The sequence below is a fragment of the Armigeres subalbatus genome, chromosome 1 (genome assembly GCF_024139115.2).
Source record: "Armigeres subalbatus isolate Guangzhou_Male chromosome 1, GZ_Asu_2, whole genome shotgun sequence".
Classification (NCBI taxonomy): domain Eukaryota; kingdom Metazoa; phylum Arthropoda; class Insecta; order Diptera; family Culicidae; genus Armigeres; species Armigeres subalbatus.
In genome coordinates, this window is record NC_085139.1 from 37,564,228 (window position 1) to 37,590,604 (window position 26,377).

The window sequence follows — 26,377 nt, forward strand, 5'->3', positions numbered from 1 at the left end:
TTACTGTCTACATGGGCTTGCTCCTTCCGTCCCATTAGATGCTCGTTACAGCCATAACAGGCTTAGAAAAGAGCTTACAATCATGCTTTCCAAGTTTACACTGCTCGTAGGCGTAATAAACTTTTTACTGTGGAGATATTATAGACAATTTTTCGTTCATTCTATCCGACAATATTATCTTACCTTCTCATCACGTGTATGTGTGTGTGTGTGGGTAGGCAGCAACAACATCGAATCGTTACCCGCCTTCACAGGTTCTAATGTTTATTTAATAACTTCACTTCTCCAGGGGCCCTCACTTTCGGTGGTTTGTACTGATTGTTGTTGATGTGGTTTCTTCTGATGGTTAACATTGAGCTGCACGGCACCTAAGGTGGGAAGTTCATGGAATAGTTTATAAACTACTATAGATTCATCGGAAGGATTACTCAACCAACAATGCGGTGGATATAGTTTTGAAAGGCCATCGATTAAATAAGTTTTTGAAAGGTCATCAGTTAGGCAAGTCAAGCCAAAATTAATTATGTTCCTTACTAAGTCATATTCATCATGGTTGAGAAAGACGTCACAAGACACGACCTGAAATTAGTTGATTAGTTAGAATTATGAATACAGAAAACGTCGAGTTGCGTCCGCATGTGCTAGCTGTGCACTGCACAGATGACATTTTCACCCCTAACATTTGTATTCGCAATAGATCTTATCCAAAAATATATTTAATTTGTGCATTTGTTGTTTTGTACTTACAAATTTGATGATTAGGTAAACATAATCGGAAAATATGTACGGATTATGTAGGCGGCGTGTGATATGAGGCAACCAAAAAGCTAAGATGGGGGCGCATTATATTTTTCCCTACGGAACCGAAACAATCCACCGCCACCACATGTTGTTTCATCACGAAACTTTCAGAACACTTTGCCATGTAACATATACCCAATATTTTGTATGTGTGTAGGTTACCCGTAATCGGCGATGTATAGGTACCAAAGTAACATTTTAATCGCTTATACCAAAACCTATTGAAGAGCAGTATCTGGCCCAATCTTGAAATGGTTTTGAGGAGTAAATGTAAGACAGAAGAAGAAGAAGAAGAAGATGAACACAAACTCGGCATTTAAAACCTTTCGAAATCGATTTGCAAACTATTATAAATGCAAATGTAATTACCATAAAAAAATATATTAAAAAAGGTGTCTGGTGCACCAATTCCCAATGCCGAATTAGATTTATTGTGTCATATGGTTTGAAACACTGATATAACTGATGTGCTCTTAGTAAACACGGCTTTAAACATTATTTTTTGAATAAGCAAATTTATATTAAATTTGAAACTTCCTGCTATTTTATTATTATTGTTTTTTTAGTGTACGTAGCTATTTTTTTTTTATAAAACGTCATGTATAATCTTGAATCTAATACAGTATAAATACATATTTGGATTTAAAGTCTGTACCAACAAGGAAAAAAAATGGGGATGGCAATCGAAATGAAATTTCGAGATCCATTTGCGCAAATTATTTTGTTTCGTTGAAATCAACTTTAAAATCATAATGTTTTGATGTGACATTCATTGAGCTGATTTACATGCTGAATGGTTTATGTAGAAAATCAACTGACTGTTACAAATGCCGGTTAGTAGTTTTGCAACTTATATGATACCAATAATTAGAGAGAATTTGACAGTTCAAGTACATGATAAAAAACAAAAATGTTACGCATCGTGTTATTTCTTTGTTTAGACTCTTTCCAATTTGTCACCTCGCTATTTTCGCTAGTGCAAACTTCGATATCAACATGATTATTGCAGCTTGATAAGAATTCAAGGCTTTATCTTTGGCAGCAAAATAAAATTTGCTTGAAAACAAAAATATATAAGCACTTTTAAAAGCAAAAATTGCAATTATAAAAGAAGAATTCTCCATAAAGAATTTTTTGCTCTTTATTGATTTTTTCTTGGAAAGTTTTATTTTTTTTTGTGGAAAATAATGTATTGTGTGGAAAATCTTGTAAATGTTTTTTGCTAATTTTGATTTAGGGTAGATAACCATTTGGGCAGCGCCCCTATTCCCGTCAGCAACGTGCATTACTCGAGTGCGTTATAACCGAATTTCTTGTTTTTTAGAACATGGTTAGTTCCTGTCGATATCTAGTATTGTACAAACAATCAAGCCATTTGGTTGGAACGCGGTCGAGTTATTAACGTTGTGGACGGGAATAGGGGATGCTGCCCAAATGGTCCCGCTCCCTATTTATGGAAATTTTGTATTTTTTCTGTAGAACATTTTGGTTTCTTTATGGAAAATTCTTCTTTTATTATTATTTTATTTCTTCGTCTTCAGCTATGCTGTACAGACTGCTGCTTCTAAAATTAACTTACATCTAGTAGACGCCCAATGCTATTTTTAAAGTCATGTTAACGTTAAAATCAAAATCAGACAAGTCATTGAGAAGATTAAAACATCTTTCTAGCGGATGGTTCTGGCCGAAAACGGAGGTATGTCTTCTAGCCCAAAATAGTTGCCGCTGACGGGAGCGGCGAGCCGGAACATAAAAGGTGACACACTGTAGTAGCTCATCACAGTCCAGCCGGTGGCTTAGTAGGTCAAAGGCGAACATCCTCTGCAAATATGCACGTCTTTGGCGGAGCGGTTCCAAGTGTAATAGCTGACAACGATCCTCGTACTGTGGTAATCGCAAAGGATTGGTCCAGGGCAACCTCCTGAGGGCGAACCGGCCAAAACTATGTTGAACTCGTTCGATACGGGCTAACTGCACTTCATGGAACTGCGCCCAAACTGGTACTGCATATTCAAGTACGCTGCGAACAAGACAGCTGTACAAACTTTTTGAAGCATACACATCGTTGAATTCCGCGCCGTTGCGACGAATGAAACCGAGCACAGCAAAAGCTTTGGCGGTGGTCGCTGAAATTGAGTTTTTTTTGTCTATTGTTACGCGTTACGTTTGTTATTGATCATTGATGGAAGAGACGCGATCCAGTGAAATTGAAATAGTAGTTGAAATCGATTTGCGTCCATGATCTGTTGAAACTGATGATTTTGCACTTTTTGGAATTCGAATCCATGCCATTCAGCATACACCATTGGGCTATGGTATCGAGATCATGCTGTAGAGCAGAGCAATCGATAAGCGAAGATACTATTCGAAAAAATTTTAGAACGTCAGCGTACATCAGGCGGTGGGAGCGAAGCCGGTCGCACAAATCATTGATAAAAAATATGAAAACCACCAAGGACCAAGGTGGCTACATTGCGGAACTCCGGATGGCGTCATGAATGTGTCTGACTTTTCAGCACCTATTTTGATAAAGGCGGATCTTCCAGTCAAGTATGAACAGAGCCAGTCGATAATCCAATCAGGAAATCCAAGGCGGTCAAGCTTCCTGAGCAACAAAGTGTGCGGTACTCTATCGTATGCTTTCGAAAAATCTATGTATATACTGTCCACTTGACATCGTTTTTCTAGGCTTGAGTTCAACATGCTGGTGTATGTCATGAGATTCGTCACTGTTGAACGTTTTTTTTACGAATCCATGCTGATATTCAGAAATGATAGGGACGGCAGCCGAATACAGCCTTTCATGGATGAGGAGCTCCTACGTCTTCGCCAGACAACATAATATTCTCGGGTACTTATTCAAAAGGACGTAAGTGATTTTGTAAACAAAGATTCAAACGTCGATTTGTCCAATCTGATGGCACTCCCACGCAAACCAACACCACCATCAGGTAGCCGAAGGCTTCCCCTACCTGTCTATGGTGATGATTTGCGTGAGAGTGCCATCAGATTGGACAAATCGACGTTTGAATCTTTGTTTACAAAATCACATACGTCCTTTTGAATAAGTACCCGAGTATTGATAACAGCATAATTTTCAACATTATGAATGCTACCCGTTTTGTGTATTGGAGTAACTGCGGATAGCTTATACGCATCTGGGAAGATGCCCTGCGTTAGAGACAAGTTTTGTATCTAAACTTTTATACTATCTGGTGGATATTTCGGTGAGCAGAAAACACGTCTAACTCAGGGCAAGGTTGATACGAAACTGACTGATCAGTAGGGTGTCCCAAAAAAAATCGATCTTCGAAAAGTCATGGTGCTCAACCCTGAAATGAAAGATATACCTGTCTGGATAATTTTTGTAGAACAAACCGAATTTCTAAAAAAACGTTTAGAGGTCGCGCCAGATCGATTTTTGAAAAATGAGCTTTTTTTAGGTCAAAAATCAAATGTTGGGTCCTTTCACAATTTTTTTTCATGGTCACCCATTCGTTTTATATTTTTTTATTTTTCTGTGGATCTTTGCCCATATTCTCCATGAATTAGTTTTTAGTATTGTACGTGTTTACAGTCAGAAGAACTTTTTAAACATCGAAAAAAGCACATTTTTTTGATTAATTTTTGAAGTTATTTCATCCTCACACTAAAAATAAATTTTTCTCGTTCAGAAAAACTTACATACTACGAAGAGCTATTTATAAGGAGTATTTTCATAAAAAAATGTCCAAGAAATGTTGTTCTGGGGCTGAGATATTGCAGTTTTAGTAAATAGTCAAAAAGTGTACAAATTCGGTACTTTTTCTTTACATATTATAATTTCATCAAGTTGCACCAATATTTTAATTTGAATTAAAAACAATTCAAAAGCAAATAAATGGGAATATTTTCTAGGTAACATAGCTTTTATTTCCGATGGAGTTGGTTACCTGAATTACAAAATTTAGCCGAAGTATATGGATGGAGCCAGTTATAAAATGATATCACATCCAACAGTTAATATGTAACAATATACAAGTAATCAGGTTTACTATGATCTCTTTATTAGTTTTGATTCAATCATAGGATGCTTTTTACGGTATACAAAAAACAAGGCAGGCTCAGCACGTATGTAAACATTCAGTTTGAATGTAAACATGTGTTGTCACTACTATTTTCGCACAAGCTGAACTGAGACGATGCTCTACGGTCTCAGCATGCTTACTTTTGTACTCTATCATGTGGCATTAAAATAAGCGTCACTCTTGACGTGTCACTTTTCTTACAAGACTACCTTGTTGTCTGTATACCGTGATGCTTTTGATATGTCATATGACAGTCAAACATTTTTTTTCGTCGTACCAGTTCGACAGCGTTTCCATGAGATATGCGTTTCCATGCGTTCGCTTGAGATATTGGAAAAGTAAAAACGGAATAAACGTAAAGTAAAAATGGAAAAATGACACTTCAAGTGAGACGCATATTTTATCGCCACATGTTAGAGTACAAAAGTAAGCATGCTGAGACCGTAGAGCATCGTTTCAGTTCAGCTTGTGCGAAGATAGTAGTGACCACAGATGTTTACGTTCAAACTGAATGTTTACATACGTGCTGAGCCTGCCTTGTTTTTTGTATACCGTGAAAAGCAGCCTATGATTGAACAAAAACTTATAAAGAGATCATAGTAAACCTGATTACTTGTATATTGCTACATATTAATAGTTGAATGTGATATCATTTTATAACTGTCTCCATCCATATACTCCGACCAAATCCTGTAATTCAGGTAACCAACTCCATCGGAAATAAAAGCTATGTTGCATAGAAAATATTCCCATTTATTCGCTTTTGAATTGTTTTTAATTAAAAATAAAATATTGATGCAATCTTGATGAAATTATAACATGTAAAGAGAAACTACCGAATTTGTACACTTTTTGACTATTTACTAAAACTGCAATATCTCAGCCCCAGAACAACATTTCTTGGATATTTTTTTATGAAAATACTCCTTATAAATAGCTCTTCGTAGTATGTAAGTTTTTCTGAACGAGAAAAATTTATTTTTTGTGTGAGGATGAAATAACTTCAAAAATTAGTAAAAAAATGTTCTTTTTTCGATGTTTAAAAAGTTCTTCTGACTGTAAACACGTATAATACTAAAAACTAATTCATGGAGAATATGGGCAAAGATCCACAGAAAAATAAAAAATTTTAAAACGAATGGGTGACCATGAAAAAAAAATGTGAAAGGGCCCAATATTTGATTTTTGACCTAAAAAAGCTCATTTTTCAAAAATCGATCTGGCGCGACCTCTAAACGATTTTTTAGAAATTCGGTTTGTTCTACAAAAATTATCCAGACAGGTATATCTTTCATTTTAGGGTTGAGCACCATGACTTTTCGAACATCGTTTTTTTTGGGACACCCTACTGATCAGAGATCACTTTATTTCCGATTATAACAATTGTTATACAAATTTATTATTCTAAGCCACAGTATATTTACAGTACGAACTCACTAGAGCGTACACTACAGCTCTTCCCCCTTATGTTAATTAACTATGGAATTTAGTTATTAATCATTGTCAAACTTTAATTCGAACTGACTTTCATTATTTATACATTTCTAATTCAATATATAATATTCGATATCAGATCAACTGAAGAAATACAAAAGAAAATTTCACGACCATAACTTAATCATAAATATACTCATTGTTTCGATTTTGCTTCCGAACTCGATTCGATCTACGCAGTTGTTCATCCGCTAGGCCTGCTACCTGAGCACCACGTTTCTTTCGTCTGCTATTTCGATGGATTTCTACAGGGAGTTCCCCGTGTACTACCTCTTCACACAGTTCACCCATTGGCAACCCGTTCGTATATTGTGGCGAGATGAACACATTGGAGCGCTTTGGCGAGGATGATCCTTTAACTGGTTTCACCTGGTCGCGGTGTGCCATGATTCGAGCGTTTCCAATCATAATCTGGAAGGTATTGAATGAGATTTTTTTTTAAGTAAATCGGCTTTAACCATCTCATGTGTATGTTTGGGTTATGGTTCCTATACCACACCTCATCACCTTCAGTAAGTTCGTCTAAAACACTATGTTGCTTTAACGGTAGAATATTTTTTGAACTTTGTTCATCATTTGTCTGAGGTGAGGATAAGGAACATTTATAACTAAGTTTAGGGTTCAAAAGATCAATTAAAGTCTTTGGTCGATATGCAAGCATTTTTTCTGCAGGGTATTTACCGTCACTGCCAACCGTGTTACGATAACTAAATAGGAACAAATTTATTTGATCTTCAAGTCTCAACTCTGCCAACTCTGGTTCCAATAAGAATTTTTTCAAAACTGCTTTCACGGTCTTAACCGAACTCTCCTCCTGGCCATTGCTGGGTGGATGGTATGTGGGGCTTTTTAGGACAATTATTCTAAAAACTGCTTGAAGGTGTATGAATTAAAAGGAGGGCCTCCGTCCGACACTAAAACGTCGGGCAACCCAAAACGTGAACAAATTTCAACAAGCTTCAGCAAAACTTGACTGCAATCAGTTCCATTTCTCATCAATTCCACTTCCATCCATTTAGAGAAGCTGTCAACTAGCAATAAAAATGTGTAGTGATTGAAATGGAAAAAGTCAATATGAATTCGGCTGAAAGGTTTCGTTGTAGGTATCCATTTAGACATTGGCGTAACTACCTCCGATGCCTAGGGGGGGCTATAGCCTCTTTATATTTTTTTCTCGAAATTGACCCTCTTTTTGAAAATTCTCGAACATTTTAAAATCTCATCTCAGTTATCAGCACTAATGTGACAAATGCAGTCCAACCACCTAAGGCAATTGCGGATCCATCACACTCATTCATATTATTCTTTTTTTCTCAAGCACGTGCACGTGTGCACGAGTGAGTAACAACTCACAGTCTATGTTTAATTGCGCTCGACTAGTGTCAGGCAGTGGATACATTTGCATACTTCATAAATATTCTATCTATCTCAAATGAAAAAAAAAAAAATAGTGCAACTTTCCATGGATTCCGCCGAGAATCTTCCAAGAGTTCTGATGAGAATCCTTTAGTGATCCTGACTGGAATGTTCCAGGGACTCCGACGGGAATCTCTAGATATTTCGACGAGAATACCGATGGGAGCCTCCAGCGATCATGAAGGGAATCCACCAGAGATTTTGGAGGGAATATTTCAGGAATTCCAACGGAAAAATTTCAAAGATTCCGACGAGAATGTACCAGGGATCCTTCACCCTCCAGGAATTTCGACGGGAATATTTCAGGAATTTGAAGGGGAATATTCCAGGGATTTCATCGAAAACCCTCCAGGAATTTCAATATGATGGTTCCAGGTATTTCATGAGCAATGTTCCAGGGATGAAGACGCATATCGTCGAAGGATTCCGAAGCAATCCGTCGAAGAACTTCGAAGCCAATCTTCGAGCGACTCCGAATTAATCCTTCAGTTATTTCAAAAAGAATCCTCCAGCGATCCCGAAGGGAATCCTCCAAGGATGTTGAAGCAAATCGTTGAGGGATTCCGATGCAAATAATCAAAGGATTTCGAAGAAAATCGTCGAATGGTTCCAAAAAAAATTCGTTAAGGGACTCTGAACAAAATCTATGAGAAATTTTGAAGCAAACCGTCGATGTATTCCGAAACGAAACGTCGAATGATTCTGAAGCAATTCTTCGCGGGATTCCAAAGCTAATCGTCAGCCGGATTCCTTATCGTCTAGAGATCCCAACGCAGATCATTTGCAAAACGTCGAGAGACTCCGAATTAAATCTTCAAAGGATTACGAAGCAAATCGCCGAAGGATTCTGATATGTCAAGGAATTCCTAAACCAATCTTAAAACGAATCTGGAGATATTCCGGAGCAAATCAACGAGAGATCGTAAAGCAAATCCTCAATGGATTTTAAAGGGTATTTTCACAGATTCACAAGGGTATTGCTTAACAATACCGGAAAAAATCCAGTAGGAATTCTTCTGGATTACGATTGGAATACTTCGATGAATCCGAAAAGAATTCTTTAGATTGAAGTGAGAAATTTTTCTCGGATTCTGATGAGAATCCTTCTTGGGTGCTGATGGGAATCTTTCTCAGAATTCAGAAACAAGCTATTTTTTCTTCCACTCATTTCATTAAGTATGATAGAGTGAATATGAGAGATAACTCTTTAGTCTTCAAACTTTTTCGGTAATTCATTATGCTATATGTTGAAAACTGATATCGCTGCTAACTAACTTATCAAATCCTAGGGGGGGCTAATTTTTTTCTAGGGAGGGCTTAGCCCCCCCTAGCCCCCCCTTATTTACGCCAATGCATTTAGATAAAATTTTGGATTTTTGATTCTATTTCCATACAACCACACGTTTCACATTTTTTTTTTACAAATCTCTCAATGTCAGAATTAATCCCAAACCAATAAACATAGCGTCTAGCTTACTGTTTCATTTTCACGACTCCAGAGTGATTGGTGTGTAATAATGTTAGCACTTTTGCCTGTAATTTTTGCGGTATTACCACCCGGTCTTTGTATATCAAACAATCGTCGCAAATTTCTAGTTCATGTTGATTTGAAAATACGTCAATAAATGGTCTATCCAAACGCTTCGGCCAACCCAGCCTCATAAAGTTTACAATTTTCTGGAGGAATTCATCGTTTTTCGTGTATCTAGCTACAGTTGCAAAATCAATTGGTAGCTCCTTTCCAAAATTTATATTACAAATACGATCCACATCATAATCTTTAGGAACATTTTGTACCAAAGGAAAGCGAGAACAAAAATCCGCATTTCCCATTTTTGCAGCTGGTCTATACCCGAGCAAAGGCAGATAACTGAAATGATCACAAACTGATAACACGATTAGTTATCCTTATTATCAACTTGATATTTAGTTAACAATCATGTGATTAACCGATAACTGAATAATAACAAAAATTATTATCAATACAAATTTGATATTTTCTTCTAAATTTCGCGTCGTTCAGATATCGGGCTAAGCATTCTATTCTTTCAAACATATTATACAGCGCATAAAAAAATCTACCCATCCGCTTATTTTTCGACGCATCCATAAGCGCCAAGTAGTCGCCTAAGAAAAATATACCTGTAGCAAAAAAGCTAGTTTGATAATTTTGAACATTTGACCGCCACGTGGTGGTTTGAAGCGATGAATGCCAGATCTGTAGAAGCTTTGAAAAAAATGATCACGAAAGATCACGATTGCAAGGCACAATAAACTTCTGCTAAATGTATCCGGCCTATGCTATAAATAGTGTGACAAGAGCTGTTTCCAAACACTGAACTGAAATTTTCGTCTAAGCACACGAAGATTTTGCTCGTTACTAACGATATATACTGATTTGTTTATTTCTCTGTCATCAAAGGAATTTGCACAAAAGTTGAAATTTTCCAGGTTGTTTCATACTATCCTTATTAACTCTACTTTCATTTCAGGTGTCGTTGAATAATAAAATATGTATCTGAAAACCAAGCATTGTAGTATAATAAGATCTTAAAATGGCCTTGCAGCTTCCGGAACATGTGATTAAGGGCATGTGCTAATTCATGAACGGTGAATAGTATTGACTAACCGCAATATAATTGGTCTTGGGATCCACAATGCTTATGTATATGGGGAAGCGGAAAATTTAACTGGAAGTGTCAGATAATCACGAAATTGCAACGATCTGGTGTGTTGTGGAGAAAACAATCATGCTCGCACTTTAGTCGATCTAGCAATGTGCTCAACCAAAGACTAATTGCTCAACTATTGACAGTTTAAACCTAGGTTTGAACGCAAACGAGCAAGATCATCTGTAGTCAAACCTCTTATAGTCGATGTTGAAAGGACTCATGGGAATATCGAGATGTGAAATAGAAAATCCTTTGGAAGGTGTTTGAATGGATTATCACAGTAGCCCAAAAAATATGTTTAACTAGTTTACTCGGCAGATATTGTAGAAAATGCGCGTTGTTGACTAGGTACCCATACGGAATTTTCATTCGAATCCTAATTCCGGGAAACATGGCCCCGGGCCCCCACATAACCTTATGTACCAAAACCAACCTTTTCGTACATTTAGGCCCCCCCGAAAACTGTTCGGCCCTGGAACCACCGAATAGCAACATTTTTTCACGGATTAATTCTTCCTGGGATCAGCAGTGTTTATGTTTATATATGCATATGAAAACATGAAACGTTTCACTGTGAAATGCAAGGTTGTGGTTTAGTTTGAAACTTTAACCGAAATCGATTTACAGCACGGCGCTGCTAGTAATTGTTTTAAAACCTAATGATTAATAATATGCGAGAGAAAAACTAATCTAAGCCTATTATTTAATCGGTCACAACTGAAAACAAAATGTTTTCAATAAAAGTACGACAAACCGTATTTATCCTAACTGATTGTTGATTCGCTGTTTTGAATTCATTTCGGTTATCATTTTTGTTAAGTTGACTTGTACATAATTCAACCAGAATGATAACAATTCTAGTTATCAATATAACTGGATAATTAAGTTTGTTAAATAAGTTATTCTGCTTTGCACTCTGTCCAGCCGACTGTTATTTACATAAATGGTCATGGCATCATGATTTTATTAGAAATAGTCTTCAGTAAATGCAAGATCGTAGAAAGCGTAGTGCTCTTCTCTCCTGCTCCTCAAGAAAGCGTAATTGGGTGAGTGCCTAGAGACGACGCCGTATAATCAGTCGATTCGAGTTCGAATCCCAGTGAATGCCAACATTTTTTTCAATGCGTAACGAAGTCGGTAAAGAAGATTTAATTATTTTGGTCGATAAAACAGTGATGGCTGATAACTAAATAATAACTAAATCAGTTATTTGAGTAAATAACATGTATAACAAAATGTGTTATCAATTTGGTATCAGTGATAACCTAATTTGTTTTCAGGTACAGGTATGTTCCGTTTTTATCAACACGGTCCGTGAGTTTCAGTTGATAAAATCGGAACAGTGACAAAATCGGAACAATTTTCTTTGACGATTTTTTCAAGCTAAAATTTTAGTAAAAATGATTTATTGCTGGTAAAATGTGAGATTTTCAGGTTCTAACATTTTTAAATGCTAAAGGACTGTCCATAAACCACGTAAACATGCTAGTAGGTGGCAAGTAGGACTCGATTTAGGGTGTGGGGGTGTGAGCGGGGGGGTCATGACCCCGGACCCCAACAAATCTTATGTACCAAAACCAACCTTTTTTGTGCATTTTGGGGCCCCCACAAGCTGTCGGCCCCGGGCCCCCCTTCCGGCTAAATCCGGCCCTGCCCAAGCAACACGCGCAACATCTTTCAAATAGGTGTTTGTTCCTAATAAATTGCATTGAAGACACTGGCAATACATCGAGTCACATTAAAGCCACTTCCCAGTTTCAGAAAATCACAATGTTTCATTTCCGTTTAAGGTGTGTCGCAATATTCTATTCATCTGACTTCTTGGGTGGTTTCAAATTCGATGTGTTCCATATCAGAAACAAAACAGATAAGTTGCAGAATTAATAACACTTCGGTTCATTGCTGTTACGACAATGTTTCTGAAATGTTGCAAAACACTTTGAGCTCAGCTGAGCAGTATTTTAGTTTTGACAGTCCCCTGCATATTCCGTATAAGGTACAATGTAGTTACAAATGACTTTGTTGTTTATGTAGTGCACTTGTAGCAGAATCTCCAAATAGAATTGTTGGTGTGATGGTTATAGTAGAAGGTTGCAAATCTCAAGGTCCATGGTTCGATTCCCGGTTGGGTTTTGTGTTTTTATTTTCATTGTAGCCGCAAGATGTTGCAAATAGGCTCCACCTCTTGTGCTTTTTGTGTAACAAAGGAGTTCCAAATACGACGCGTTGTGCATACGTCAGACCTTCAGTAAGTCACACCACAGTTGTTGTTACTCACTGAGAAACAAGGGGTGTTGCTTGGGTGGTAGCAAGGGTTAGTGAAAAGACATAGGATATATATATTTATCATCAATGGTGAATGGTTGAGGTTCTTGACAAGTAAGGAGTGCATCAAGGGAACGTCCATAAATGATGTTACGAAAAATTAACCATTAACCATGTCAATCCCTCCTCCATTAATTGTCCCACTTTTTGTAAGAAAATTCATATAAATTGATATGAGTAGTCACACTTTTAGAAACCCTCTCCCTCCCTCTCCTCCGCGTGACGTAATTTATGAACTTTCCCTAAGATAAGGTGGCATCCGTTGATAACATAACAATAAATTTGAAAATATTTGACCTCCTTAACCCTTTCGGGACGGATGGGTCAGGGTCATATATGCCTAGCATTTGAGATTGGCTGTGAAAAATTACCGAAGAGAGCTAGGTCCCCAGTTTCTTCAGCAAAAATGTTCATCAGGATGTCGGCTACCCAGGAAAAATATTGGAGGTCAAGTTTGACTATGCCCTGAAGACCTAGATATCTAAAACCATGGGAAGATTTTGCTTCTGACAGCTAACAGATGAATCTGAAATATTTAGATCCTATACCACATTGTTTAATAAATTTGAACACTCAATGAAGTTTAGTTATCTTGATCGTTGAGGCAGTGATCAGTTTTCTGGAATACGAGATGCTCAAGGTTCTCCAAAACGTTTTCGAATTCAGCCCACGGTATCTACCAAATCTACCAAGGCTTATGCAAAGTCATCATCATAGTCATATACCCAATCCAGTCCAATAGGCACATGCGCATCATTTGAATCCAGTTTTCTCAATGATGGTCAAGGTATTCCAAAACGTTCCCAAGTTCAACCCAAAGTATCTACCGGACAACCAAGGTTTCATGCAATGTCCTCAACATCGAAATGTACCCAACATGGTTCAATAAGCATGTACGCACCATGCAAACTCAATTCTCTTGAATTTGAGATGTTCAAGGTACTCCAAAACATGCTCGAGTTCAGCCCAAGGTATCTACCAAGTCAAGCAATCAAAGTTTTTGCAATGTCTTTGGCAATATCCAATAGGAATAATGTATAAACACAATTTTCTGGAATACGAGGTGTTCACGGTTGGATCCGGTCCGCTCTAGAATATTTTCGTTTGGGAAACATTCTAGATTCCCTGGACATAGCATTCCCTTCGTACTTGGCTCACAAGATACATACTCATGCAATGGCGGGCATAGGAAAGCTTTCAATTAATAACTGAAGAAATGCTAATAAAATACTAAGTTGAAAAGCCGGCCAAGTTTCAGTTGGAATGTAGAGCCATAGCAAAAGAAGAAGAAGAAGAAGAAGATGTCCAAGATCCTCCAAAATGATCTTAAGTTAAGATCAAGATATTGCTGTTCCACAGAAAACTTTCCTCTTTACGGTTCAATTTTTAAACTACCGCAGCTGCCACTTTATACTTTCTCTCTGCTGTTTGGCATGGCATTCTACGATGACAACGCCAAATATCAGATTTTTGTTTCAGTGTATTGAAGATTTTCAGGCTTGCGGTAGAACTTTGACAGCTGCGGTAAAACTTTACGGAATCCGCAAAATGGAAAATTTTGAAAAGATCCGCAATATCTATTAGATGCACAATAACTAAGGAGGTGTTTGTGTCGAGCAATTTAACTGCGGACTTTTTTGTTGAGGCGTATAACGGACTTGGATGATTACATAAAACAATACGACTTCCAGAATATTTTAGCCAACCGTAAAGGCCTGCAATGGTTCTAGCTAGTGATGATTGAAGTCATATATGCTAAATGGTTTCACTAGGGTATCATATCTAACATCATTCATAAATTGGATCATTGGATAGGTCAAAGCCGTTTTGAAAATTCGGTAGTGAAATGAACTGAGATCCATGACGTTTTGAAGAGATGTAATAAATGAGATGTGGAACAGAAATTCTTGGAAAATTGTTCGAAAAGACTATCAAAGTAACCGTGAAAATATTTTTGTATGGCATCTTTTGTTCCAACGCTTCGATATCGAGTCTTAGAACATCAACTCATGGAGGGTCCACTGTAGCTTGTAGAAGAATTAAGTGATATCCTCCCAGCTCGATGGAACTGCTGGAATGTTTGTGTTGTTATGCACAGATATATTATTTAGGACTTGGTTGAACGGGTACTCTCGGAACAGAAAATATCGGGTCTATCGGCTCGACGGACCTCAGATGTTTAGCGATACACAGGTACATCTTTCAGGACTAGGTTGAGCAACTAGATCACATGTTCTGTACTCAAGGACGTTTTGAACAACCGAAAAGGCCTGTAACCGCTTGTAAAAATAATGAGTGAAATACTATCGGCAAAATGGATCTGCTGGGATGTTCAACGATGCATGGATACATCGTCCAGGGCTTGGTTGATCGGGTAGACCACATGTTCTGAACTGATTTGAACTCAAGGATGTTTTGGAGAAACTAAAAGGCCTATAGTAGCGTGTAAAAGTAATGAGTGAAATCTTATCGCCTCAATGTACCTGCTAAGATGTTCAACGATGCACAAATACGTCGTTCAAGGCTTGGTTGATCGGGTATATCACATGTTCTAAACTCCATGGCGTTTTGGAGACCCTGAAATAGTTTTCGTTTATTCAAAACTCGATCAATTTATGTCTTATGATCACATACATATTTTTGGACATAAATCCCAGCTTAGGAGATTTTGTTAGTAGACATATTTCCTAATGCATTCGAGGATATGTACTACAGAACAGTTTGGACGGCCTAGAACATCCGAAAAAAAAATTTCAACTATTTTTCGGTTATATCAGAACGCCAGATAACAATGTAATCCTTCGTCCTGAAGTAATAAAGTGCAAACAAACCCGCATCGTGTCTCTTTTATTTCGATGGGGAGAAGTCGGTAAAGACAAACCTTGTCTTATTAGTTACGGCTTTTTTACCGCTAGTGCTTGAAATACTATAAATACAACATTTGGCCAGACACTAACCCAAGTTATTTAATTTTAAAAGCTAAATCGCTAAAAAAAAATGATTGAATTTTCTTGTTGATAAAAACGGAATAATTTTGTTGACGAAATCGGAGCGTGATAAAATCGGAGCGTGACAAAATCGGAACGTGATAAAATCGGAACATATCTGAAGTTATTTCAAGAACAAAATTCTGGTTGTTATGTTGGCTGTTAATTCAGCGAAAATGATAACAAGTTCAGTTATCAATATGTTTGATAACCGGATAATAGAATTTGTTATCAATTAGTTATTCATTTTTGCTCGGGTAGTGAACCTCGAAATCATAAAAGGAAAGATCTAAAATATACCTTTGTAGCCTTGTCACAAATATCGAGTTTTTACCCGCTTTACCAAAAATCCCTAATAATGGCTTATGGTCGGTATAAACTGAAAAGTGTTTGCTGTACAAGTATTTAAGGAACTTTTTTATGGTACACACCAACGCTAAAGCCTCCAAATGAAGTATAGGATACGATTTTTGGGCATTATCTAAAGAAAATGATTTGAACGAAATTGGTTTCTCCACCCCGTCGACTTTATATGCTATGACTCCTCCTAACCCGTATCCTGAAGCGTCTGATACAATCACTATAGGCTTCAGAGGATCATAATACTCAAGAAAGTCTGCTTTCATCAGAGTTGATTTGCTCTCCTCAAATGCCCTTTGACATCGATCAGTCCATTCATATTTAACTCCCTTCCTCAGCAAATTATATAGACAGTGCAATTTAGCTGATAGATGTGGAATAAACTTGTTATAGTAATTAATCAATCCTAAATATGACTTCAATTCTGTAACACTTCTGGGCATTTGAGCATTTTAAATGGTTAATATTTTGTCAGGGCATGGCAAAAGACCTTTTTCTCCGATAATATGTCCCAAGTACATCAACTCTGTTACAAAAAATTTACACTTCTCCCAATTGACTTTAATGTTTGCCTTTTCAAACCTCTCTAAAACAACAATGAGCTTCCTCCTGCAATCATCTATATCTTTTCCTGCAATTAAAACGTCATCTAAATAAACTTGCACTCCTTTAATTCCTCTCAATACTTGTTCCATAATTTGCTGGAAAATTGATGTGCTAGAAGAAGCACCCTGCGGCAACCTGTTATATGTGTAGAGCCCCTTTACTGTTATCTTCTTCTATATAATAAAAATGAGTTGAGATTCCCTTCCTGATGATTTAACTCGCGAACGGGTTGGCCGATTTTCAAGATTTTTTCCCTAATTGATTCGTTTAGAGATTCGCAAGGTTTGTATATACAAAAAGTTGGTGAATTTAACGGGGAAATGTACAAAAATCATTAGAACACAATTTTGGGTCAGCTGTTGAGAAAACAAAACAAAAGCAAAAAAATGATCTAGAGTGCGGTGCTGCAAATAGTTCAGTATGTGACATTTGCAACACCCGGGCAAAGCTGGGTTCTTTCTCTAGTATTACCATAAATTTCGTTGATCTCTTAGACAACGCCAACTGTGTATAGGCTCCTTGTAAATCCCGAGAACAAAATATTTTGCTACCTGCCAAGTTAGCAAACAAATCTTGTGCCGTGAGGAGTGGATATGTATTTGAAATGATTTGTTTATTGATTGATACTTTGCAATCAATGACAAGTCTTATTTCGTCGTTTTTCTTAATGACTACCACTACTGGGGAAGCCCACTCACTGGTCTTCACCGGAGTTATAACATTTTCCTTCTCTAATATGTCTAGATAACTTGAAACTCTATCCCTAAACCTGTAGGGAACGTCATATGCCTTTTTAAAAATGGGGGTATCATCTTTGAGCACAAGCTCTGCCTCATATCCGACTATTGGAGTAGAAAAGTCCTTCAAGAAAACGTTGCTAAACCTTTGCTTTATGTCTTCTATCGATCTACTATTATTACATTGAGTCACGTTGTTTACCATTGGAGAGCTAAAAAAACATTGTCTCCAATCTGGAAAAAATCTATCAAGCCATGTTCTGCCAAATAAAGGATAAAATTTGTTTGTGCAACCCAAAACTATTATTTTCAGTTCGGCAACCACACCTTTGCATTCAACCTTAACTTTTGCTTCTCCTTCAATTTGTAATTTCGAACCATTCACCACTATTAACTGTTTTGTGGATTTTTCTAAAGGTCTATTGAACATGGAAACATATTGTCTTTTGCTCATAACCGAGACTGCTGAGCCACAGTCAACCTCCATTGTAATCAATTTTCCGTCAATGCTTACATCTAGAAGACACGGTTCACTAATCTTGTTGATAGACGACACTAACATACACGAAAAATCACCTGCAACATCACCACCGTCGTCCTCCTCACTATCCGAGTCACGCGTCCTCATACGGTTCATCATTTCGTTTAAATGTATATCAGCGCTAGGGCCTGGTTTGTAGGCTTCCACAAGATTCACCGCATCACGCCTGAGGTTCTTGAGCCTAAAGCACTTTCTTTTTATATGCCCCTTGGCACCACAAAAGTCACAGGTAAATCCGGAATAATCTGGGCGCTTTCTAAATTGGTTTCCCTTGAATTCTGCTGTTCGAGAGTTTTCTCTCCACCTGTTACCCGAATGGTTATAAGTAGCTTGACCAGTTTCGGCCTTGTCATATGGCTTTCGTCCCAACCTACTTTTTACGGGTCCCCTTAATGATGCTATCTGCTCTGCATTTTGATTAGCTATCCACTGAAATTTACGCTAAGAATAATGCACATAAATGCAACGCCATTATTAGCGTAATTCCACGCAGGATATAGCCCGAATGTATACATTATTTGGCTTGAATCGTTATTATAGCATACAAGTTGTAAGCAATATTGTTAGCAAGAGGGCCATTTCAGCGTAGAATAGCGTAAATGTTCGCATGTAAAGTTTTACACGCTGTTTATTTTTCATTACTTTTTTCTGTGTAGCCTTTGTTGTAAGGCTACTTCCCTGACTCCCGCCACTATACGGTCCCTAATTGCCATTTCTTTAAAATTACCAAAAGAGCAGAATTCTGCCTGCAGCTTAATGGATAAAACAAAATCTTCCAGTGATTCATCTGGTTGCTGCACACGATTATTAAACTTGAAGCGATGAATTAAATCAGATTACGTTTTATGTAGTCTAGTTTTTAACCTGGCAATCAGATCCGCATAGGAAATCTCGGTAACATTTGTGTTGGGATATAACAGCTTTATTTCCTTGTATACTACTGGCCCTCCGAGTGTAATGAAGTGTGGTTTCTTTAAATTATCAGCAATACCGTTTGCTTCAAAAAAAATATTCCAAGCGGTCAACCCAATTCGCAAAAGAAGCTCCTTTACGGAATGGTTCTATTACGGTAGCCATGCCTGATTGGGCCATTGTAAAAGAAAAATCAATGTCAAGACCAAGATGAATACACAGCTAGGTGTTTCAATCTGCCCAATTTATGGACGAGAAGAAGGCGGGGGTGAAAAATTCATTTTCGGTGCAAAACATAAACAAACCGGCTGGCTTTCCCATACTAAAATCCAAGATGGCTGAACCGTGAATTTGGCAGATTGGAACACCTAGCTGTGTATTCATCTTGGTCAAGACAATAAGGTGACTGGACCAGGCATTGAAAGCGTGAGTGAAGCGGACGAGCATTGATCAAATTCAATCATAGCATCCAATGCCAGTGAGTGAACTGCCTTGCTCAGATGGATACCAAACAACGATTATGAGCGATCGTTGCTGCGTAAACAACGAGCAACAGGGAAAGTTTTTTGATCACCGTACATGACTCAATCATTATTGATTTTATTGGCATTTATCGGTGAGTACAACATCTAAAGCTCAAAGTAAGAGGGAGCGCAACAATGAAGAACAGTATGGATAGGTGTCACAAGCGAGCGACGAGTATGAAGCGAACAGAAATTGAAATTTTAGTAGAGGGCCAGTTGTGAGAAAAGCATTGTTGAAATCGCTGTTATTCTGCCTAACGTCCACCCAGGAACGGCTTGGGTAGTAGCATGGTGACTACTCTTACCAAGACAGGCCTGTCTTGGTAAGAGTAGTCACCATGCTACTACCCAAGCCGTTCCTGGGTGGACGTTAGGCAGAATAACAGCGATTTCAACAATGCTTTTCTCACAAGCCTGTCTTGGTAAGAGTAGTCACCATGCTACTACCCAAGCCGTTCCTGGGTGGACGTTAGGCAGAATAACAGCGATTTCAACAATGCTTTTCTCACAACTGGCCCTCTACTAAAATTTCAATTTCTGTTCGCTTCATACTCGTCGCTCGCTTGTGACACCTATCCATACTGTTCTTCATTGTTGCGCTCCCTCTTACTTTGAGCTTTAGATGTTGTACTCACCGATAAATGCCAATAAAATCAATAATGATAACGAGCAACAGGGTTCGCCAAGCCAAACTATGGTATGGTATCCAGGGAAGGGGCCGTTCAAAAATTACGTCCAAGGTTTGAGGGGGGAGGGGGGTCAGAGTTTTGTGACAGTTTGTGACAGGGGGAGGGAGGGGGGTTCGTCTTATGTGACGTCCGTCCACAAGAAAAAAATACTGAAAGCATTTTAGAAACAACTTGCATTTTAAAAACATTCAAACTGTTAGTAAGGGACATAACTCACTATGTTATTGTGAAAATAGTGTACGAAAAAGATAAACCACAGTAATCGCTAAAATAAAAATGAGACATGTACGTACAGGGGGAGGGGGGGGGTCAATTATTTGTGACAGTTTGTGACAGGAGGGGGGGAGGGGGTTGAAAATGCCGAAAAACGATGGACGTAATTTTTGAACGATCCCGAAGCTACGACTGGAGCATTTGTATTACGCTTGCTCTACTAGAATAAAACCAAAACACATCAGGTGTTCTGCTTTATTCACTCTGCTTTCAAGTTGCTGGGATGGAGGAGAGGAAGTATCGAAGCATCCCATGCAGTGTATCCGAGTTCCATTCTCATAGCGGACTTAATTTTCCTAATGTCTGAAAAGATTTTTCTAACAGCGTGTGGTAACAACACTCATTGTTAGGTTACCAAGTGATTTGCCTCGCTTAGTTGTCTCCCCTTGGTGAGCGATGAAGATCTTTAAACATTGAATCAACGAACGCCAAATTTCAATGATCTAGAAAGCATCAGCGACTAGACCGCAGGAGACCATCAAGTTGGCATGAATTTAGCTGATTTTTACTCATGATCTGATTTTTTTCAATGCCTGGACTGGACAATAATCCGTGCCCAATAAAAGAATAGCGATGTATAATGTACAAAAGAGAAACAATGTAAGACTCACCCAATCTCCTAATTCGACCCTGGCCGACTTGGGATAATCAACCAGACAACTCCGGGCAATGCTTTCGTGGAAATTTCACACCAATGGCCTCTTGGATAACCCGACGCCGGAATTCCAATGCGATTCCTGCCAAGCGATATACACGTGGATGACACTGCTTGGCTCAGAGCACAATCCTGCTATCGGCAGATACCGCAGTGATCCAGAACGGCGCGTGAATTTCCCGATGAATGAAAAAAACTGAATTTCAAAAGAAAAGAAAAGAAATCACTTAGCACTTGTATAGAATATCAATTCTTGTCTTCAAGTTAGTCGTTTTAGTTTATTTAATAATCTTATGTAATAAATTTGCTCCCATTATTGCACGCTTTTGAATTCGAGGAACAAAGGCAACACGTGTTCCACTGCAATTGCGGGAATATGAAAGCACTAAGTAGCAACGCAATATACTGTCTATCGAAGCAGCTAACTTATTGTCTACAATAACTTTTTCAACAGCCAAATGTTCGTTTTCACTTTTTCAACAGTCAAATTACTTTTTTTCTCGTCGCCAACTTTTGTATCTAACCTTTGATACTATCTGGTGGATATTTCGGTGAGCAGAAAACACGTCTAACTCAGGGCTAGGTTGATACGAAACTGACTGATCAGAGATCACTTTATTTCCGATTATAACAATTGTTATACAAATTTATCATTCTAAGCCACAGTATATTTACAGTACGAGCTCACTAGAGCGTACACTACAACAAGTTGAACAGAAGACAAACTGGAAGACCGCCAAAACGATGATAGGTTCGAACTTTCGAGCGATCGCCGCCAATAAAGTGATTTCCCAGATCATCTTCCGACATCTGTCACCATTAGTGAATGAGTTCGTGGGAAGTTATCAAGCCGGCTTCGTTGACGGCCGCTCGACAACGGACTAGATCTTTACTGTACGGCAAATCCTTCAAAACTGCCGTGAATGCCATGTCCCAACGCACCATCTGTTCATTGATTTCAAGGCGGCATACGACAGTATAGACCGCGTAGAGCTATGGAAAATTATGAACGAGAACAGCTTCCCTGAGAAGCTTACCAGACTGATCAAAGCAACGGTGGATGGTGTGCAAAACTGTGTGAAGATTTCGGGCGAACACTCCAGTTCGTTTGATTCGCGCCGGGGACTAAGACAAGGTGATAGACTGTTGTTCAAAATTGCGCTAGAAGGTATCATGCGGAGAGCCGGGTGTAATAGTCGGGGTACGATTTTCAACAGATCCAGTCAATTTATTTGTTTCGCGGATGACATGGACATTGTCGGCCGAACATTTGCAAAGGTGACAGAGCTGTATACCCGCCTGAAACGCGAAGCAACAAAAGTTGGACTGGTGGTGAATGCGTCAAAGACAAAGTACATGCTTGTAGGCGGAACCGAGCGTGACAGGGCCCACCTGGGAAGCAGTGTTACGATAGACAGGGATACCTTCGAGGTGGTCGAGGAATTCGTACGGAATACCTCGGATCCTTGCTAACGGCTGATAACAATGTTAGTCGTGAAATACGAAGGCGCATCATCTGTGGATGTCGGACCTACTACGGGCCCCAAAAAAACTGTCGTCAAACAAGATTCACCACCGCACCATTACAAGACGCTGATAAGATCTGTAGTCCTCTACGGACATAAAACATGAACAATGCTCGAGGATGACTTGCAAGCACTCGGAGTATGCCAAAGACAGGCGCTTAGGACCATCTTGCCGGTGTACAAGAAGACGGTATGTGTCGGCGAACAATGAACCAGGAGCTCGCCCAGCTCTACTAAAGCCGAAAGGATACGTTTGGCAGGACATGTTGCATGAATGCCAGACTGCAGCCCTGCAAAGATGGTGTTCGCTTCCGATCTAACAGGTACGATACGGTGTGAAGGGCAGCGAGCAAGGTGGATAGACCAGGTACAAAACGACGTGGCGAGCGTGGGGCGCATTCGAGGATGGAGAGATGCGGCCTCGAACCGTGTATTGTGGCGTCATATTTTTGATTCAGAGTTATCTGCTTAGATGTAAACTAAATAAATAAATGAGACTAAATTTCGTCAAATCAAAAGGGTGTCGATTTTTTTCAGTGTGCACTCTATTTGTATTTTTTCCAATATTTTTTTATTTTAAAACTTGATTGATTTTGCTATATTTACCCATACACCCAGGTTTTTTTTACACGGTTTGGTTTTGGTCGTTTAAGACCTTCAGCGACAATGAAGCAATGAGTTGACCCCACCAAAAAATTCACAAAAAATCAAAGAAAATTCAGGGGGTATTTAAAAAGCTGTAAAAGTTCAGGTTAACCGAGAAATTAATGAATTCCAACCGTGTAAAAAAAAACCTGGGTGTACAACACTTTTTTGTAGGTTACGTCGTTTATCGATTATATACATTTGAAAATAATAGGCAAAATAAAAAATGTCCCTTTTAAAAAAATAGTCTAGACCAATTTTGGAATGCAAACCATAATTTGAGTTCAATTGGCCCTGACGAAAGCGAGAAAACAAAATGGGGGCCGGCTGATGCTTTTTTATTTCACCCAGCAAGGGATATAGGACGTCAATTTTAAAATACTTATTAAAGCGTTAAAACACATTTTAGCCTAAAATTGTTCACTTTTTTGGGTTAGAAATTTAATTTACTTTCATATAGGTAACACGAAAGTTGAATTATTTTGATTAAAAAAACATGTGTAGATAATCAGCCTAACATGTAGTTTTTAAAAATTCTAATCCTACGTATTAAAAAGTTTTCAACATATCACTGTTAACAACATTTTAAAAGCATTTTAAAATATACTTCCTATACTTCACCATGTTGAAAAACAGTGGTTTCACGCACACGTCCGTCGCCGCTAGATGGCTACAGCGCGGCACAGTCAAAGCGAATATACTCACTGATGGCACGGCAAATGCTGGGTAAAGCGTACCACTGGCACTTCGCGTACCTGAAGGAATAAAATAGACTACATCTTGCGGTTCTTAGCCTCTTACCCAGCAATACCCCTATCCCTACCTCCTCGTGGTGTTGGCCGGGATTCGAGCAACCTTAGGGAAGATCGGGTAACCAACCCCGGTGGGAACTATGGTTGTATGCTGACAGGGAAGGGGGGGTTTGCTCCTCTCCGGAGGTGCAAATCTTACTGAGCGTCTGTTCTCCATGTCAGGATCGGTTCATAACAGCGATCTCCATGTTAGGAGCGGCTAATCATCGTCCGAGTGCCAGCGAGGGAGTCTAAGTGAAACTGTGCACCATGGCCCACCGGGAATAAGGAGGAATGGCCCTCCGGAAACTTAGGGGGTTTGGTGTCAGGCCCTGTAAGTCAGCCTTCAAAAAACATACGCAACGAACAGTCAACAAGAGAGTACGGACCAGAACCATCGGCGAAGACCACTGCGACGAAAGGGACCAAACTTTGTATAAAAATCGTAAGCAGCTGAACCCAAAAAAACATTTGTAAGCTATCAAACGAAAAAACTCAGTCAAAAAGTCTGTATTAAAATATAAAAAAAAATATTATTTTGACTCATTTTCCAACAACGTAATTTCGGCGTTTACGTCCTCAATGCTTTTTCTTTAGACACAAAAAAAAAATTGTCTCATTATTATCATCAGTCTGAGACATTAAGTAACCTAAAGGATAGAGTTGACACAATTCTGCAGAAGAGTTTGTAAATTTTGGTGAAAAATATTGGAATATTTTGATTAACATTTTGGGTGGCGCATATTACCCAGCATCGTTCATTTTGGATTGAAATTCTCAATTTTGGAATAAAATTGTTTTGTTGCCATATTGCTGTCTTTACATGGAAATTTTCGGACCATATAATGACTGGTATGTTGGAATATTGATAAACACTTCGAAAATACATGTTGTCGGAGGAAATCATCATTAGATAAAGTTATTAGCTTATTGATCAATATGCGCCCATATTGACCGCATTTCCTCTCAGTTGCAAATATTGTTCACTAAAATCTAAACTTCTGCTAATGAAATGTATACTGAAACAATGAATTACAGCTCAAAGCAAGCTCTACTGTAAAGATTGAGTTTCACTTTTGGAATCCGAAAATCTACCACCCATCCAACAGTGTTTTTTTGTGACAAAGTTTACATATACGAGTTGACGCGAAATCTCTATGTATATAGTGAATAATGTACTAACCTTTCATGGGCTAAAAAAGCATCCATCACTACAGTTGAGATTAGGAAAATTTGCCGAACATTTCGCTCGAAACTTTTGATGGTTTTAATAATATATTGCGCACTATTTTTGTTTTTACTACTTGGCGTAATAACAAAAAGTAAGCAAGCCGTCGTCGGGCGGCATAGTTTTGGCTAGATTTTAGATCTTCAATATAGGTATGAAGATTTACAACGATAAATGTGCTCAACCACCGCATAATATGCTAAGGTTTGAGCCATATACCCTTTGTCAATCAAATTTCATCGCCCTGCATCGTGGGATTCAGACTGTACAATTGTACAATCATGTCCCGCCAATATCGTTGCTTTCCTGACCTTCCAATTAACCTTACTTTTGTCGTCGGTTCTCATCTCACTTATCTCGCACAGCATTGCTGCTCAACTCGCACGTTCTACGATTACTGAGGTAGTTTGATGTACCGCCGCTCACATGGAATCCCCCCAATAATTTCCCATTAGAAAGCATCATCGTCGTCGCTGCAATCGCCATCGGTGTTCTAACGAGCAACCCGCAGAAGTGGGGGTTAATATACAACGTACGTTGATCAATAATGACCTAAATCTGCTCTTTTCTTTCTGTTTATATGATTATATTTTTTGTAATAGTTATTTTAAATTTTTATTTAAAATTACGTGTACGTGGAGAGTATTTAGAGACAAAATCAAACTTTAGAGATGAGAACGAGGGAAAAACTTAGTTCGTTAATAACTTGATTATCAGATTCGACAAGTTCACATTGAATTTCTTGGGAAGCTTGAATACGAAGAGATTTAATTTCAGAAAACGTTGGTGATTTTTAATCTACTTGAATCACTGTGTAACGATTTCTTAGCTGTTGATGGTGTTATTAATCAAGAAGAACAATCAGCAAAAGCATATGATGTAACTTGCCGTGAGCCACGTGACGCATGTTATTTGAGCATCCGATCCAAACGTTATATATAATACCCTTTTCTCATGCTCAGTAGGGTGGAATGCGACAAAATAGCACCAGTGTTAAAACTTTTATCCCACAAATTTTCGACAGCTGTTTAAAATAAGTTTTTGTTTAAAAAAATCCGATTATTTTATAGAATTTTTTGGTTTTCCATTTAGAGTAATAAAAGTAAAAAAAATAAATTGGCTCAAATA

General features: G+C 38.3%; 1 protein-coding gene and 1 long non-coding RNA gene across 12 annotated transcripts in view; one reads left to right on the plus strand and one right to left on the minus strand.

Annotated features, from left to right (window-relative positions):
* Positions 1 to 26,377, plus strand: part of LOC134224508 (peripheral plasma membrane protein CASK-like) — a 666,907-nt gene that overhangs the window by 114,900 nt on the left and 525,630 nt on the right. The window lies entirely within an intron of this gene.
* Positions 295 to 25,638, minus strand: LOC134208297 (uncharacterized). The gene is made up of 3 exons (XR_009978600.1): positions 25,578 to 25,638; positions 434 to 579; positions 295 to 368 (listed from the first exon to the last, which is right to left on the minus strand). It is a non-coding gene; the product is annotated as an uncharacterized LOC134208297 (long non-coding RNA).